The 19,692-nt window shown below is 38.9% G+C and overlaps 1 protein-coding gene across 2 annotated transcripts in view; it reads left to right on the forward strand.

The window, feature by feature from the left end:
- Positions 1 to 19,692, forward strand: part of DIAPH2 (diaphanous related formin 2) — an 897,660-nt gene that overhangs the window by 871,832 nt on the left and 6,136 nt on the right. The window lies entirely within an intron of this gene.

Raw genomic sequence — 19,692 nt, forward strand, 5'->3', positions numbered from 1 at the left:
GTACCGCAAAAAAAAAAAAAAAAAAAAAATGAGTAACTGGTTTTACTAGATGCATCGTTCAAGCCAGCCTAGAATCTCTAGAAATAATCTCTTCCTACCCCAGGGGACAAATCTGTCCAGACAACTGGAATCCTAAAGCAGAGAAGTAGTAGAAAGCCTGGGAACATTTCTCTACTCATGGGATGACAATAAGAAAAATAAATAAATTGCTATAAAAGATTTTCATTGCTTCCCAATGGCATAAGAGATACCCTCGCTCATGACGACTTGTGAAATAAATAAAAAGTCAGAACCTTGATAAATTCTGATTTCCTAACTGATCTTCATTAGTCTTTGTTTTTATATGCTAATCTGAAAAAGACTTTTATAAACATATGTTTGCAATTTGTCCATTGTCCCAAAACTGGCTAAAACATGTCATAGTCTCCATAATGAGGCTGTCTAGACTTTAAAAAGTATAATAAGATCTTGATGCTGAAATCTGTAGAATGTGACTCTTACAATATCAAATATGAAAATGTTAAGCTTTTGCTCTGTCAGGTACCATTCTGGTCCTTTTACGTTATTGCCTCATTTAGTTCTTGTAACTATCCTCTTAGGTAGGTATTTAAATATTATTTTCATGTTCACAAATGGGAAAATAAGTTTAAGAAAACATTGCTATTAAGCAATGGAACAAAGATTTGAACCCATATGGTCATACACTGAGGACTTTGTAATACAACGTTATAAATAACTGTTAAAGGTAGAAACCACTTTTTGCTTGATTGTTGACTGATTCATGTGTGTCTCTCTCTCTCTCTGTGTGTGTGTGTGTGTGTGTGTGTGTGTGTGTGTGTGTGTGTGTGTGTCTCACATCTATCAGAAGGTTAATATGGGCCAAGTACTAGATTATCTCATTCTGTTAACACCCTACAATGTATGTACTATTATTATTTGCAGATTAGGAGACATGTTTAGGAAGAATCATTTTTGCAGTTGCATAAATATGAGGGTAGCCCATTTCATTAGAAAACTGAGTCTAGTAATCTACATTAATAAGTTCAAAGACTACATATACCAGTTAGCTTTACTTTATCCCATCATCATTTGTTGCTCTAGTACAAATGTAGTAAGAAAGAGTATAGTAATACTTTGTGCCAAGACTCCCCTCTCCAACCTCACACTGCCTGCATTAACCAGGAAGAATAACCCAGTATGTATGTCTTATTGAAAATGGGTCAGTGTTGTCCCCCATCAAAGGACAGACTTTATTTTTAATTTGTCATTTACTGGTAACATATTGCTGAAAGGAATTTTTAAGTCTCATTTGACTTTACCATTGGAGTAAAACTCTCCAGATGATGCCATGACATACCTCCTCATCCTTCTGAATTTATACCTATCTTTTTGGATAGGCAATGTCTACACTCACTTCTTAAGACTCCAACTTTTAGAATTTAGAATCTAAGATTCATAATATCCTTTATAAATGACAACAGCATATGAAGACAAATTTATTTGTGCCCTAAAACCAGCCTACTTGTAAGTCATTACTTTCTGACCAGGGAACATTCTGTGGCCCTTTTTTAAACAAAGCAGAAAATAGTACCTGACTGGTCTTTTTTTTCCCCCCATTATAGTATACTTAGTGATGGTGTTATCAACAGAGAATTCATGCAGATTATTGAATCCTAAACTGCCCTTTAAGTTGAGAACAGTATGTGCTTTTGCTCTGAAGGCTAAAAATTTTATGTCCTACCTAGGTTGCTTCCCTAATTTACCAAGTTAATCATGCTCAATGCCAAAAATTCAGACATGGAAAAATATAAAAAAGAAAACATGATCTCACCATTCAGAGATAACCACTGTTTTTATTGGTAGATAGCCTTCCAACTTCTAAAAATTATATTTTTTCGGACTAAGAATATGATATACTCTTTTGTAACTTGCCTTTTCAGTTTATAGTGTGGGCCTCTTTCTGTCAAGTACGTGTAGATCTATATGATAATTTAGAAATGGCTGCATTCTATCCTAGTGTATGTGGGTCCCATCCTTTATTTATCGAACCCCATGATGGACAGATAGACTTTTTACGATTTTCGCTAGTATAAACAGTGTTGCAAAGAACATTGATGTACAGCCATCCATATTTATATATTTGTCTGATAATGTGAAGACTGGCTTTATTCCAGTAGACTTAAACATCAGGAAGGGTTCTTTGAGACTTCTTGTATGAGGGATAAGTTGCTAGTCAGTAACCATTTTTTATCATCTAAAGGCTCAGCCTGCACTTGGGTTGTAAATAGATTGCCTTAGAAACTACAATTACAAAGGCACTTCTGTCAGTTATGAATATGACATTAAGAAGCTGTGTTTTAACTCTGTCCTAATTGCTCATTTTTAAAACAACTGCTGACTGGCTTCTACCTTAAGGGACAGTTTATGTTTTAAAACAATGGCACTGGCAGCTGCTAAAGTGTCTGTGATATTACCCATACAGGTTGCCTTTGTCCATACAACTGGTTAAGTAATTAAGCACAGGCTAGCATGGGGAACACTACTAATAGGAAGCACCTGTTTATAGTCTCACGGATTGTAAGTTGTAGCTTAATATCTTCTCTCCTCAAAATCATACCCAGTGGGATAGTTCTGTGATCCTGTCCTTTGGGAAATGGAAGTATGCAGGGGAAAGCCTGCCATTTCTGCCTTGCTGTAGAAACCAGTGAGCTTACATAACCCCAGAGTACCCAGGGCTACTGAAGCTGGGGAGTTGGGCTGATTCCTCTCAAATTTCCATCATCAGCAAGAATCAGGTAGTCCAGACCCAAGAGATAGGTTGCACACGTTAAAAACTAAAAGAGTAGATATACAGTCTTAGAATGATTTAGAAACAAAAGCAGATGACAGGTAAATATATTCTAGGTCAGCATATCAGCAACAAAGCTCAGGCAGATCGCAAACAACTGCCACAGAAAATGACAGAGGATTGTCCATCATATGATCAAAGTTAGAGAAATGGCTGATGCCTAACGTCCTTAGTCATAGGGATCTCTGTCACACGTGGAATAGAAAGACACAGAGATGACAGGTTGTAGGAATGAATGACCCTGTATCCACATTGTCATTTAACAGCTAGTTTATCTGCATCAACCCAAATGGTTGCTCAAGCTCTCATCTTGCCAAGTACTCTTGGCCCAGGTCACTGCAATCTATGTTTGCCTTGATCAGCTCTTCTGCTGCCACTCTTAATAGTGCTAGCTAGGCTTCAACAACAGAACCTAACCAGATGATGCCAGAGGACCTCATTTCTGCTGGGTGGTTTTGTTGTGGGCTTTTTCTGGGTTGTTTGTTTGTTTGTTTGTTTGTTTTGAAACAAAACTGCTGTCTTCTCTGTAAATCATTCAGGATTGTTTTTTTAAATACCATTAAAACTAAAATCACGTGTTTACGGAAACATTACAAATCTGACCAGTTTGGTGCATTCCCTATCATTATTTTCCTCCATGTCCTAGAAAAAAATGGTTAAACATGTATAGAAATTCTGATTCTCCCTTTATACATCCATTGCTTTTCATGCCCCCCCATAGGAAAAATTTGGTAATTAAAATAGCAATATAAGGAACCAGAACTCACTTTTTCTAATCAAAAATTAACAGCTACACTTCTGTTTCCTCTTGTTGAAATCCCACCTATCTGTTAAGGGCTAATTGGGATGAAGTTTTCCCTGACCCTCCAACTTCTACACTCAAAGGATATGATTTTTCTCTTCTCTTAACCTCCATTGTATGTAGACTGTAAGAGATGCTATAAGAGACATGTAGTTAGTTTCATGTTATAGTTGTTTGTACATTTATCCTTTCCTTCCTAATAACTTATAAGGGTGCTTATTATGGTACTCTGCAGATATTTTATTTTATTTATTTTTTTAATTTTTATTATTATTATTATTATTATTTTGCGGTATGTGGGCCTCTCACTGTTGTGGCCTCTCTCGTTGTGGAGCACAGGCTCCGGATGCGCAGGCTCAGCGGCCATGGCTCACGGACCCAGCCGCTCTGCAGCATGTGGGATCCTCCCGGACCGGGGCACGAACCCGTGTCCCCTGCATCGGCAGGCGGACTCTCAACCACTGCGCCACCAGGGAAGCCCTCTGCAGATATTTTATTCAGTAAACATTTGTGAGTGGATGAAAGGGAGGAAGGGAGCGTTTTCTTACCTTTGCCTATATTAATGGCAAATTATATTCCCTGTGTGTAAGCAGTATAGTGGAAGGTGAATTTGCAGGACCAGTTCCTGATTCATTGCTAATGATTGGATTATTACTTAATCAACAGACAGTTTTTGAGAAACCACTGTGAGTAACCCACTGTGATAGACACCTGAGCAGTTCTGTTAGTTTGTGTAGTTTCTGCTGGTTTGCTCTTTAATGTAAGTTTCACATGTCTAATATACTTGGGAGCTTTTCCAACTATTCTCTAACGTTATTCACATTTTTATTTGTCACCCTTTCCCATATTTTCCAGATAGGCCGGCATCGTCATCAGACTTTCAACCTCGTAGAAAATTTGTCTTAGGGCCCAATTGCATTTCCTAGTGAAGAAACGAACATAATGCATGGCCAATAAATAAAACCAAGGACATTTTTAAAAATCCTATTCATTAGCTTTGACATTGAGTCCAAAGATAATCGATGGCAAGGTCTGTGGCCATTGAAATACTGAATATACTGATTTTACTTTTTCTGTGCCATACTTTTCCAAAATCCCTTGAAATACTCAAGTTATCAATTAGGTAAATACTAGTCATTTAAAATCCCAAGAGGTTGGTTGTACATGTTATGAAAATATCATTTTTATGACAGATGAAAGTAAGCGTTGCATATTTTCTACATTTGTAGCTTAACATGGATTAAGTTTTTAATGCCTTGAAGTAATATTATTGTACTATGTGGTTTTACTTTTATCACGTATTTCAATCTTCCTAAAGTTGCTATAATTGAGTTTGTTTGATAACGTACCTTTATATTACTACGAGACTTGATAGTTTACAAAATATGAGGTTCATAATAGAGATAGTCAAGTTACTACCTGGCAGGGAGGATAAGAAGAAAGTGAAATACAGAAAAGTGATTTAATCTCACTACTGCAGTTTTGTAAAATATAATTTGTTTTTCCCCAGCACAGCAGAGTTTCATGCTGATAACAAGCTACTGAATTAATAATAATAAATCCATTGCAACTATTGAGACTTTTCCTTTAATAACATAACGAATGCTGAGCATTAAGAAAACGAAAGGCATTCTTTGTACAGATGTTACCTAGAGCAGATCTACATCCCCAAGCATAGGAAAAATGCCATCATACCCTGAGCAATATCAATGTGAAAATAATTTGTGCATCTCAATTACAATACTGTATTTTCTACGCAAAGGCATGCTGTTTCCTGGAACACATTTGCTTATTTTCCAATTGGAAAGATATTTAGGGGTCTATTTTGTTATCATTACATGTGCTTAACTCCAATTACAGTTAATGGGAGTTGTGTGTCTATAGTCACAGTAGCTTCTGAACTACTTTAACATTATTGCTTTCCATTACCATCCTCGTTAAAATAACTTTCATCTCTTCTGCTGACCTGAACTACCATGGTAATCTGGGTTTCTGTTTTCTTTGCGTGGATTTATTTGCATATAATGAAGGATATAGATTACATAACATGGCCTGTTTCTAGTTTTCAAAACATTACGATGTCACTGAGATTAGAATAGGGTTAGAACTATTTAAGTAGAGGTAATTGGTTGGCTTCTAGGCATGCATTTTTGCACAGCACCCTATGTATACAATTCTGTTGGAATAAAATAATTTAATATATTTTATCACCTGTGGTATCTAGTGGAAACCAAATTTGTAAAACATATAAAATATATGAAAAAATAAGGTTTACAAACTAGAGGCACTAGACTTTATCAACAACAAAACTATACATTTAATTCCAATTATTCAAAATTTTGACGAAGCAAAAATAATGAGAATAAGTGTATTATAAAATCTCTAAGTAGAATTGGTGATGCTCTTTTCCTTAGTGCTGGCCTGTGCTGTATTTTCAGAAGAAAAGTGGTTAGCCAGCAGAAAAAAAAAAAAAAAGTGATCAGAAGACAGGGAAAGAGGCTTATTAAGTCTTTAAGAAAATGAAGAACCTGAGGAGAACTCTTAAAAACATCGTTAGGGACTTTAGAGTCACTTGACTCATTGGCGCTCAGGAAATAGACATCTGCCTAGCCTTACTAGGATAGCCTAGTTAGTACCTATTGGGTTTGTTTGTCAAACTGTATTGTTTTCAAGTTGTTTTGTGATTATAGCATGATGTAGAGTTCTAAAATGTGCCCTAAAAATACATGTTTGAAATGAAAATATAAATTATAGAGGATTATCTCCACTAGGTATTAAAACATATTATGAGACAAATAATGAAATCAGAAGTCACAAAAATAGGTGGCACAAAAATAAATAGTTGGAAAAATACTTAAGTCAATGGAACAGAAATGTACCCTAGTATAGATAATTTAATACATAAAAAAGAAATATCATGGGGCTTCCCTGGTAGCACAGTGGTTAAGAATCCGCCTGCCAACGCAGGCAACACAGGTTCAAGCCCTGGTCTGGGAAGATCCCACATGCCGCGGAGCAACTAAGCCCGTGTGCCACAACTACTGAGCCCATGCGCCTAGAGCCTATGCTCCGCAACAAGAGAAGCCACCGCAATGAGAAGCCCATGCACCGCAATGAGGAGTAGCCCCCCACTTGCCACAACTAGGGAAAGCCCACGTGCAGCAACAAAGACTCAACACAGCCAAAAATAAATAAATTAAATAAATAAATTGTATTAAAACGCACACACAAATCTTAAAAAACAAAAACAAAAAAATATCATGAATCAATGTAGAAATTCATGATTATTCAACAGATGATGCTGGAACAACCCATTTCCTCTTTGCAAGGAAAAAAGCAAGCAAGCAAGCAATGTGGAAACTTACCTGCCATTGTACAACAAAATAAATTCTAGATCATTTAAATAAGTGTTAGAAAAAATCAAACCTTAAAGGAGAAGAGATATCGGGACTTCCCTGGTGGTGCAGTGGTTAAGAATCTGCCTGCCAATGCAGGGGACACAGGTTCGAGCCCTGGTCCTGGAGGATCCCACATGCCGCGGAGCAACTAAGCCCATGTGCCACAACTACTGAGCCTGCGCTCTAGAGCCTGCAAGCCACAACTACTGAAGCCCGCACACCTAGAGCCCGTGCTCCACAGCAAAGAGAAGCCACCGCAATGAGAAGCCCGTGCACCACAACGAAGGGTAACCCCTGCTCACCACAACTAGAAAAAGCCCACATGCGCAGGAATGAAGACCCAACACAGCCAAAATTAAATAAATAAATAAATAAATTTTTAAAAAATAAAAAGAAGAAGAGATATAGTTGAATGTTTATCAAATGTCTCTGGCTAGAGAAAGACTTCCTAAGGTTAACAATAAAGGAATGGATCACAGTGTAAAAGATTGATCAATTTATTGGGCAAAGGATATGACCAGCATTTAAAGGAAGAAATATAAATGGATAATAACATATGAAAATTTCCACTTTACTAAGATTTGAAGAAGGGCCAAAAGAATCAGATGCCATTAGTCACTTTTCATATTAGCACATTTTAAAAAAATTAATACCCAACAATAAGACAGACAAATTCATTTACTTACTGCCAATTGGATTTAAATTAATACAAGTATTCTGGAATACAATTTGGACTTAATTTTGCATACTTAACAATGCCACTTCTACACATGATGTATATAATAAGATATAAACTATTAAGGATATTCATTGCAAGGCTTAGTATAATAGCAAAAACTTGGAAGCAACCTACATGTCCAACAGTAGAGAAATGGTTAACCAAATTGTGACATGTTTATATAAAAAGAAGAGTATGTGGCCATTAAAAATCATGTTTTCAATATCATGTTTCAGAAGTTTAATGAAATGGAAAATTTCTACAATAAAATGTTAAATGAAAAAGTAGAACACCAATTTGAACATATAGTTCGAGCTCAACTTTTTTTTTTTTTTAAAGACATTATTCTGGTAAGTGAAGAGAACGAATCTAGTCAACAAACTGGCTGTCCTCCACCAAAAGGTTAGGCCCAAGCCTAATTCTGTTGCCACTTTCCTTCCAGTCGTTTCTAGTGAGTGAGAAACTGTATCAAGTCAGGATCCCCAAAAGCACAGAAAAAAACATAAACCGTTTTGGAATCATGGGACAGAAGGGAAAAAAGATGTAAGTTCATATGATATGATTTCACTATCACAGTCTAAAATAATTATCTTTCATCAGTGTTTGGCATGCAAATAGCTACTCAATAGACATTTCCCAAAGCAACCTAAAGTTTTCTTGGTTTTCTTAGCCTGAGCTGCGCAAACGCCATCCTCTGTTTGCTCTTTTTGCTGGAAACAATGCCTGTCCATTGATGGTCAATCTGCCACACCATCATTTTTGAAGAGTTTTGGAGAAAAGAAAGCTCAGTAAATTGCAGAGGCTTTCTTTTCCTTTGTTTTCTAGCCAACTAATTATCATTAAAACGGGATGTTTTGTAGCACAATATGCAGTATATGCCAGGCACACTTATTTTATGTTACCCTATTGGGAGGGTATAGTTGCATTGTGTTAGGTCAATGTTGATACATCTAATGTGCCTATGAAGCACCAGGAAGGAAACAGTTCTTCCATAGACAACAGATGGGTGCCTAGCCTGGAGGGAAATGAATAATGGACATGGTCTTTTTATCACATGTTTTCAATCTCAACTTGACCTACTCATGCAATATACAACACACAGCCCTGTACCTTTGGCATACACTCACTTTATTAGAGGAGTAATTAAAAGTTCCCAGATTACATTCTACAGGCTTGAGTCCTTTGGTCTGTCTCACACCACGTTTTATTTAAGCTTTATCTATGATATGCTTATTCCTCAGTTATCTCACTTTGACAGAGTTTTCAGTAGGAAGGAAATTAGCAGTGTAGATTTAGGTATGATCTGAAATTTTGTGACATTCAGGTATTTCATGGATGATGTACTTTGTACATAGTTGTTGAATAAATGATTACATGAATGAATTTTAGAGCAATGCAATAACAGGTTTAATCTATTCACTCAGGACTCTATTGGGAAGGTTTTGAGATGAATGCCAAATCAATTTATGCTCAGAAAAAGCATAAAGCTTCTTGCTCTTATGACAGTGGAGAAAGGCTTGAAAGTGGTTTGAGCTGGTTAACCTAATATTCACAATGTGCAGAATCATGTCAAAGCTGAACCATGTATTTATATTCTCTTTTTGTGACAGATTGGCATATTGTTTTAGGTTTGGTCACCCCTCCTCCATGGACTGCACATTTTCATATAACTATTCCCCTCTCTTCAATTTCACACTATGACCAGGTTACTGTCTGTAATGTCAGAATCTTTTCACCTTCACATAGGGCATCAAGGCTTTGGTGACCAAAAAAGAATCTGATAGGGTATGTATGCCCAACTATGGTGGATTCTTGGGATGGACATCTCAGGCTCTACTGTTGCATTAATCCTTGTGTTTACAAACAATAGAATCCCTTAGTGAATTCTTAGACCATGAGGTTACATTGGACTCTCTAGGCTTTCTTAGTCACTGTGTTACCTCATGCATTCAGAAAATGGAAACAGAGGAACATTATGACAAATCATGTTTCCTCAACCTCTGATGAAATGTATTTTCCTGTATCTCATTGCACAATATCCCCAACAAGTATACACACATAGCCTGATGCCTCCCCCCATCTTCCTCTCTTTCATTTCCAAAAACACAACAAGGCAAATTGGAAAGGGAAGCCACTACTTATTAACAAAGCCCTCTGCATCACCTCAGGTAAATACATATTTTTTAAACTATTGACTTTTTGGAGGAGAGACTCCTATTTTTTTCCATCTAAACTATTCTAGTATCAGTAGTGTTGGGAGAATAAGACTGTGTAGAAAAGTGGATTTGGTTCAATCTGGGGCTCCTGGAGCTCTCAAATCATATCACATGGGCACCTGCCTCTGTCACCTATGTTTCCAAATAGGAAGTGCAATCACTCTCACAATCACCCAAATTATTCCATCACCCCAACAGCAATAGTAACTAGCATTTGCTCTTTCCTCATAAATTTGATGCCAACCATGTGTCCCGACCTTATGAGGGTCAGGCCACTGATTTTTTACCCATTAGTATTTAATACTATAAATATAGAAGTTGTATTTTTAAATATTCAGTGATTCTCAGTCTCTGCCTCAAAGAAGGCATGAATCCCAGTATGAAAATTGCTATCATTAGATTGTGAGCTATTAGACTGTGAGAAGAGATGAATATTTATATTCATATATATCCATATTATATATACATATAACATATTATCGTCCAAATTGCACTTCTACCTAATCCATACAGCTTTAGAGTATAAATATATTTTGTACCTAAAATAGTTTTAACATACTTACAGAGAATCGTAAATAAATCACAAAAACCCATAGCAGTCTTGCTGTCATTGTTTCTTTTTTCTTCTTTTTAACATCTTTATTGGAGTATAATTGCTTTACAATGTTGTGTTAGTTTCTGCTGTATAACAAAGTGAATCAGCTATATGTATACATATATCCCCATATCCCCTCCCTCTTGCATCTCCCCCCCCCCACCCTCCCTATCCCACCCCTCTAGGTGGTCACAAAGCACCAAGCTAATCTCCCCATGCGATGTAGCTGCTTCCCACTAGCTATCTATTTTACATTTAGTAGTGTATATATGTCAGTGCTACTCTCTCACTTCATCCCAGCTTACCCTTACCCCTCCCCGTGTCCTCAAGTCCATTCTTTACGTCTGCATCTTTAATCCTGTCCTGCCCCTAGGTTCATGAGAACCATTTTTTTAGATTCCATATATATGTGTTAGCATACGGTATTTGCTTCTGACTTACTTCATTCTGTATGACAGAATCTAGGTCCATCCACCTCACTACACATAACTCAATTTCATTTCTTTTCATGGCTGAGTAATATTCCATTGTATATATGTGCCATATCTTCTTTATCCATTCATCTGTCATTGGACCCTTAGGTTGCTTCCATGTCCTGGCTATTGTAAATAAAGCTGTAATGAACATTGTGGTACATGACTCATTTTGAACTATGGTTTTCACAAGGTATACGCCCAGTAGTGGGATTGCTGGGTCGTATGGTAGTCCTATTTTTAGTTTTTTAAGGAACCTCCATACTGTTCTCCATAGTGGCTGTATCATTTACATTCCCACCAACAGTGCAAGAGTGTTCCATCTCATCCACATCCTCTCCAGCATTTATTGTTTGTAGATTTTTTGATGATGGACATTCTGACCAGTGTGAGGTGATACCTCATTGTGGTTTTGATTTGCATTTTTCTAATGATTAGTGATATTGAACATCCTTTCATGTGTTTGTTGGCAATCTGTATATCTTCTTTGGAGAAATGTCTATTTGGTCTTCTGCCCATTTTTGGATTGGGTTGTTTGTTTCTTTGATATTAAGCTGCATGAGCTGCTTGTATATTTTGGAGATGAATCCTTTGTCAGTTGCTTTGTTTGCAAATATTTTCTCCCATTCTGAGTGTTGTCTTTTAGTCTTGTTTATGATTTCCTTTGCTGTGCAAAAGCTTTTAAGTTTCGTTAGGTCCCATTTGTATATTTTTGTTTTTATATCCATTTCTCTAGGAGGTGGGTCAAAAAGGATCTTGCTGTGATTTATGTCATAGAGTGTTCTGCCTATGTTTTCCTCTAAGAGTTTGATAGTGTCTGGCCTTACATTTAGGTCTTTAATCCATTTTGAGTTTATTCTTGTGTATGGTGCTCAGGAGTGTTCTAATTTCATTCTTTTACATGTAGCTGTCCAGTTTTCCCAGCACCACTTATTGAAGAGGCTGTCTTTTCTCCATTGTATATTCTTGCCTCCTTTATCAAAAATAAGATGACCATATGTGTGTGGTTTTATCTCCGGGATTTCTATCGTGTTCCATTGATCTATATTTCTGTTTTTGTGCCAGTACCATACTGTCTTGATTCCTGTAGCTTTGTAGTATGGTCTGAAGTCAGGGAGCCTGATTCCTCCAGCTCCATTTTTCTTTCTCAACATTGCTTTGACTATTCGGGGTCTTTTGTGTTTCCATACAAATTGTGAAATTTTTGTTCTAGTTTTGTGAAAAATGCCAGTGGTAGTTTGACAGGGATTGCATTGAATCTGTACATTGCTTTGGGTAGTATATTTTCAAAATGTTGATTCTTCCAATACAAGAACATGGTATATCTCTTCATCCATTTGTATTGTCTTTAATTTCTTTCATCAGTGTCTTATAGTTTTGTGCATACAGGTCTTTTGTCTTCCTAGGTAGGTTTATTCTGAGGTATTTCATTCCTTTTGTTGCAATGGTAAATGGGAGTGTTTCCTTAATTTCTCTTTCAGATTTTTCATCGTTAGTGTGTAGGAATGCACGAGATTTCTGTGCATTAATTTTGTATCCCTCTACTTTACCAAATTCATTGATTAGCTCTAGGAGTTTTCTGGTAGCATCTTTAGGATTCTCTATGTATAGTATCATCACCTGCAAACAGTGACAGTTTTACTTCTTCTTTTCCGATTTGGATTCATTTTATTTCTTTTTCTTCTCTGATTGCCATGGCTAAAATTTCCAAAACTATGTTGAATAATAGTGGTGAGAGTGGGCAACCTTGCCTTGTTCCTGATCTTAGAGGAAACGGTTTCAGTTTTTCACCATTGAGAATGATGTTGGCTGTGGGTTTGTCATATATGGACTTTATTATGTTGAGGAAGTTTCCCTCTGTGCCTACTTTCTGGAGAGTTTCATAAATGGGTGTTGAATATTGTCAAAGCTTTTTCTGCATCTATTGAGATGATCATATGGTTTTCATCCTTCAGTTTGTTAATATGGTGTATCACATTGATTGATTTGCATACACTGAAGAATTCTTTCATTCCTGGGATAAACTCCACTTGATCATGGTGTATGATCCTTTAATGTGCTGTTGGATTCTGTTGGCTTGTATTTTGTTGAAGACTTTTGCACCTATGTTCATCAGTAATGTTGGCCTGTAGTTTTCTTTTTTTGTGACATCTTTGTCTGGTTTTGGTGTCTAGGTGATGGTGGCCTGGTAGAATGAGTTTGGGAGTGTTCCTCCCTCTGCTATATTTTGGAAGAGTTTGAGAAGGATAGGTGTTAGCTCTTCTCTAAATGTTTGATACAATTTGCCTGTGAAGCCATCTGATCCTGGGCTTTTGTTTGTTGGAAGCTCCTTAATGACAGTTTCAACATCGGTGCTTGTGATTGGTCTGTTTATATTTTCTATTTCTTCCTGATTCAGTCTCAGAAAGTTGTGCTTTTTTAAGAATTCATCGATTTCTTCCAGGTTGTCCATTTTATTGGCATATAGTTGCTTGTAGTAATCTCTCATGACCCTTTGTATTTCTACACTGTCAGTTGTTACTTCTCCTTTTTCATTTCAAATTCTGTTGATTTGAGTCTTCTCCCTTTTCTTCTTGATGAGTCTGGCTAATGGTTTATCAATTTTGTTTACTTCTCAAAGAACCAGCTTTTAGTTTTATTGGTCTTTGCCTTTGTTTCTTTCATTTCTTTTTCATTTATTTCTGATGTGGTCTTTATGATTTCTTTCCATCTGCTAACGTTGGGGTTTTTTTTTTGTTCTTTTTTCTCTAATTGCTTCAGGTGTAAGGTTAGGTTACTTATTTGAAATGTTTCTTGTTTCTTGAGGAGGATTGTGTTGCTATAAACTTCCCTTTTAGAACTGCTTTTGCTGCATCCCATAGGTTTTGAGTCATCATGTTTTCATTGGCATTTGTCTCTAGGTATTTTTTGATTTCCTCTTTGATTTCTTCAGTGATGACTTGGTTATTTAGTAGCATATTGTTTAGCCTCCATGTGTTTGTATTTTTTACAGATCTTTTCCTGTAATTCATATCTAGTCTCATAGCATTGTGGTCAGAAAAGGTACTTGATACGATTTCAATTTTCTTAAATTTACCAAGGCTTGATCTGTGACCCAAGATATGATCTATCCTGAAGAATGTTCCATGAGTACCTGAGAAGAAAGTGTATTCTGTTGTTTTTGGATGGAATGCCCTAGAAATATCAATGCAGTCCATCTTGTTTAATGTGGCATTTAAAGCTTGTGTTTGCTTATTTATTTCATTTTGGATGATCTGTCCATTAGTGAAAGTGAGATGTTAAAGTCCCCTACTATGATTTTGTTACTGTCAATTTCCCCTTTTATGGCTGTTAGCATTTGCCTTATGTATTGTGGTGCTCCTGTGTTTGGTGCATAAATGTTTACACTTGTTGTATCTTCTTCTTGGATTGATCCCTTGATCATTATGTAGTGTCCTTCTTTGTCTCTTGTAATAGTCTTTATTTTAAAGTCTATTTTGTCTGACATGAGAATTGCTGCTCCAGCTTTCTTTGATTTCCATTTGCATGGAATACCTTTTTCCATCCCTTCACTTTCAGTCTGTATGTGTCCCTAGGTCTGTAGACAGCATATAAACGGGTCTTGTTTTTGTATCCATTCTGCCAGTCTATGTCTTTTGGTTGGAGCATTTAATCCATTTACATTTAAGGTAGTTATTGATATGTATGTTCCTATTACCATTGTCTTAATTGTTTTGGTTTTGTTTTTGTAGGCCTTTTCCTCCTCTTGTGTTTTCTGCTTAGAAAAGTTCCTTTAGCATTTGTTTTAAAGCTGGTTTGGTGGTGCTGAATTCTCTTAACTTTTGCTTGTCTGTAAAGTTTGTAATTTCTCCATCAAACCTGAATGAGGGCTTCCCTGGTGGCGCCGTGGTTGAGAGTCCGCCTGCCGATGCAGGGGACACGCATTCGTGCCCTGGTCCAGGAAGATCCCACACGCCGTGGAGCGGCTGGCCCCGTTAGCCATGGCCGCTGAGCCTGCACGTCCGGAGCCTGTGCTCCGCAATGGGAGAGGCCACAGCAGTGAAAGGCCCGCGTACTGCAAAAAAACAAAACCAGGGCTTCCCTGGTAGCACCGTGGTTGAGAGTCCGCTTGCCGATGCAGGGGACACGGGTTCGTGCCCCGGTCCGGGAAGATCCCACATGCCGCGGAGCAGCTCGGCCCATGAGCCATGGCCACTGAGCCTGCGCGTCTGGAGCCTGTGCTCCGCAATGGGAGAGGCCACAACAGTGAGAGGCCCACATATCGCAAAAAAAAAAAAAAAAGAAAAAGAAAACAAAAACCTGAATGAGATCCTTGCTGAATAGAGTAATCTTGGTTGTAATTTTTTCCCTTTCATCACTTTAACTATGTCCTGCCACTCCCTTCTGGCTTGCAGAGTTTGAGCTGATAGGTCAGCTCTTAAACTTGTGGGGATTCTCTTGTATGTTATTTCTTGTTCTTCTCCTACTGCTTTTAATATTTTTTCTTTGTATTTAATTTTTGATAGTTTAATATGTGTTTTGACCTGTTTCTACTGGGATTTATCCTGTATGGGACTCTCTGTGCTTCCTGGGCTTGATTATTTCCTTTCCCATGTTAGGGAAGTTTTCAACTATAATCTCTTCAAATATTTTCTGTCTCTTTCTTTTTCTCTCTTCTTCTAATACCCCTTTAAGTTGAATGTTGGTGTGTTTAATGTTGTCCCAGAGGTCTCTCAGACCCGTCCTCAATCTTTTCATTCTTTTTTCTTTATTCTGCTCTGTCGTATTTCCACTATTTTATCTTCAAGGTCACTTATCCATTCTTCTGCCTCAGTCATTCTGCTATTCATTCCTTCTAGAGAATTTTTTTTTTTTTTTTTTTTTTTTTTTTTTTGCGGTACATGGGTCTCTAGCTGTAGTGGCCTCTCTCCCGTTGCGGAGCACAGGCTCCGGACGCGCAGGCTTAGCGGCCATGGCTCACGGGCCCAGCCGCTCCGCAGCATGTGGGATCTTCCAAGACCGGGGCACGAACCCGTGTCCCCTCCATTGGCAGGCGGACTCTCATCCACTGTGCCACCAGGGAAGCCCTCTAGAGAATTTTTAATTTCATTTATTGTGTTGTTCATCATTGTTTGTTTGGTCTTTAGTTCTTCTAGGTCTTTGTTAAACGTTTCTTTTATTTTTTCCATTCTATTTCCAAGATTTTGGATCATCTTTACTACCCTTGCTATGAATTCTTTTTCAGGTAGACTGACTATTTCCTCTTCATTTGTTTAGTCTAGTAGGTTTTTACCATCCTCCGTCATCTGCTGTGTGTTTCTCTGTCTTCTCATTTTGCTTATCTTACTGTGTTTGGGGTCTCCTTTGCGCAGGCTGCAGGTTCGTAGTTCCCATTGTTTTTGGTGTCTACTCCTAATGGGTGAGGTTGGTTCAGTGGGTTGCCTAGGCTTCCTGGTGGAGGGGACTGGTGCCTGTGTTCTGGTGGGTGGGGCTGGATCTTGTGTTTCTGGTGGGCAGGGCCACATCCCATGGTGTGTTTTGGGGTGTTTGTGAGCTTAGTATGATTTTAGGTAGCCTCTCTGCTAATGGGTGGGTTTGTGTTCCTGTCTTGCTAGTTGTTTGGCATGGGGCATCCAGCACTGGAGCTTGCTGGCCATTGGGTAGAGCTGGGTCTTAGCGTTGAGGCGGAGATCTCTAGGAGAGATCTCGCTGATTGATATTATGGGAGGCCAGGAGGTTTCTGGTGTCCAGTGTCCTGAACTCGGCTCTCCCACCTCGGCGGCTCAGGCCTGACACCAGGCCAGAGCACCAAGACCCTGTCAGCCACACGGCTTAGTAGAAAAAGGAAAAAAAAGAAAGAAAAAGAAAGAAAAATTAAAAAGAATTTAAAAATTCTTTTAATTATTAAAATAAAAAAAGAAGAGAGCAACCAAACCAATAAACAAATCCACCAATGATAACAAGCACTAAAAACTAAACTAAGATGAACATAAAAATCAGAAACAAATCAGTTACAGACCGCAAACCCCAAGTCTACAGTTGTTCCCGAAGTCCACTGCCTCAATTTTGGGACAATTCATTGTCTATTCAAGTATTCCACATATGCAAATACATCAAGTTGATTATGGGAATTTAATCTGCTGCCTCTGAGACTGCCAGGGAAAATGTCCCTTTCTCTTCTTTGTTTGCATAGCTCCGGGGGTTCAGCTTTGGTTTTGGCACCATCTCTGCGTGTACGTCACCCTCAGGCATCTGTTCCCTGCCCAGACAGGAGGGGTTTACAGCAGCAGCTGATTAGGGTGCTCTTGCTCATTCAGACCAGGGAGAGGGAGGGGTATGGTAGTCATAATTGGAATGCGGGACCAGCCTGCAGCAACAGAGGCTGCTGTGACTTTGCAAAAGCCTGAGGCGTGCCATGTGTTCTTCCAGGGACGTTGTCCCTGGATCACGGAACCCTGACATTGGCGGGCTGCACAGGCTTCTGGGGTGGGGGTGTGTGGATAGTGAGCCGTGCTTGCACACAGGATTCTTGGTGGTAGCAGCAGCAGCCTTAGCGTCTCATGCCCATCTCTGGTGTCTGTGCTGATAGCCGCGCAGCCACGGCTCACGCCTGTCTTTGAAGCTCATTTAGGTGGTGTTCTGGATCTCCTCTCTTCATGCACCGCAAAACAATGGTTTCTTGCCTCTTAGGCAGTTCCAGACTTTTTCCCAGATTCCCTCCCAGTTAGCTGTGGTGCGCTAGCCCCGTTCAGGCTGTGTTCACTCATCCAACCCCAGTCCTCTCCCTGGGATCTGACCTCCGAAGCCCGAGCCTCAGCTCCCAACCCCCACCCTCCCTGGTGGGTGAGCTGACAAGCCTCTCAGGCTGGTGAGTGATCATTGGCAATGATCCTCTGTGTGGCAATCTCTCCGCTTTGCCCTCTGCACCCCTGTTGCTGCGTTCTCCTCCGTGGTTCCTAAGCTTCCCCTTCGCCACTCCCTGTCTCTGCCAGTGAAGGGGCTTCCTAGTGTGTGGAAACTTTTCCTCCTTCACAGCTCCCTCCCAGAGGTGCAGGTTCTGTCCCTATTCTTTTGTCTCTGTTTTTTATTTTTTCTTTTGCCTACCCAGGTACGTTGGGAGTTTCTTGTCTTTGGGGAAGTCTGAGGTCTTCTGCCAGCATTCAGTAGGTGTTCTGTAGGAGTTGTTCCACGTGTAGATGTATTTCTGATGTATCTGTGGGGAGGAAGGTGATCTCCACGTCTTACTCCTCCGCCATCTTGAAGGTCCCCTGCTGCCATTGTTTCTAGTGTCATTTTCTCATAAACAATGTTGGAGGTTGACATTTCAAAAATACAGGTGATGGCCTTTCAGGATTGCTTCTACTTATAATTATCTCATATACATAGGTACCAATTAGGTACCAAAAAAATTTTAAAGAGAGAGAGACAGAGAAGGAAGGGAGGGATAGAGGGAGAGAAGGAAAGAGGAAGGGACGAAATATAGAATAATTCTCTTTTGTGTATGCCAAGAGCTGGATTTGGGCCATCAACCAGTGTTTATCCTGCCTTCCAAAAGCTTCAGTCTCCTTTCCCCAGTTCATTTTGACTTGAAAGTTTATTTTCTCACACCAGATGCTACCAAGAAAGTTACAGGTTGATGTGAATCCTGTCATCACTTCATTTACTGCTGCAAGGCTAGGTTTTTGTATGTGGTACATCTCTTGAATCCAGTGGGCAGTGAGTGGTGGTATGGGGTACCAATAGCATTCCTGGAGTGAGTGTGGATGCCAGCTGACCTTAGTGTGTAGGACCACCAAGGCACAAGGCTTTTTTCTGAGCTGGGACAATCCTCTGTGAATGGTACCATCATTCTCATATCTGATAGCTTTAACACTGAATACTTAAATGCTAGCAATGCAATGGTAGCCATCATATTATAATCTCATTTGTAAATGTCTTCTAAGAAGTCCCAAACCAATCTGCAAACCAGTGACATCTAAGTAATAAGCCCTTTATCTAGGAATGTTATCTTGACATTTTTAGCTGAATTGTGATCCATATCACAAACTAAATAATGGATTTTTTAATGGTATCTTTAAAAGGATGCCCAAATAATCTATCACTCAGATACATCTCTGAATAGAGAAAATATCTCTTTCTTTCTCACCTCTCAGTGATATTATTGCATTATAAGGCACTTTGAACTTATGGCTGGTTGGTTCAGTGCACTCATTCTGTGGTGTTAACGAGGCCAAGGTTATGGAGGCCAGTTAGCTTTTGCTCTGTGTACTGACCACAGACTACCCGGAATCACTCGAGAAACACTAGCACAGATGAGAAAGATCCCATGGCAAAACCTCAACATTTCTCACAGTCCATCCTCCCCATGGGACAGGCAGAATGTGCTCCTTGGGTATGCTCTTAGGGAGGAAATGAGTAGGAGCCTGGGAGGCCCCAACATCTACCTCTGAACAAAGCAGGCCTGACATTTAGGCATTAACTTTGCATTATAAGCCCCTGTCATACCATTGATTTGCTGTGTAACCTTCATCACTAAAGCAGAGATAATAGGATAGAATGAAATGCGCCTACCTCCCGGGGGTGTTGTGTGAATTAGCAAATTAACGAGTGTAAAGTGTTAGGATTTATGTAAGTGCTGGTAGTTGTCATTATTTCTAGGGACC

The sequence above is a fragment of the Aethalodelphis obliquidens genome, unplaced genomic scaffold (genome assembly GCF_003676395.1).
Source record: "Aethalodelphis obliquidens isolate GAN/ISIS:26980383/991018 unplaced genomic scaffold, ASM367639v1 scaffold54, whole genome shotgun sequence".
NCBI classification, from domain to species: Eukaryota; Metazoa; Chordata; class Mammalia; order Artiodactyla; family Delphinidae; genus Aethalodelphis; species Aethalodelphis obliquidens.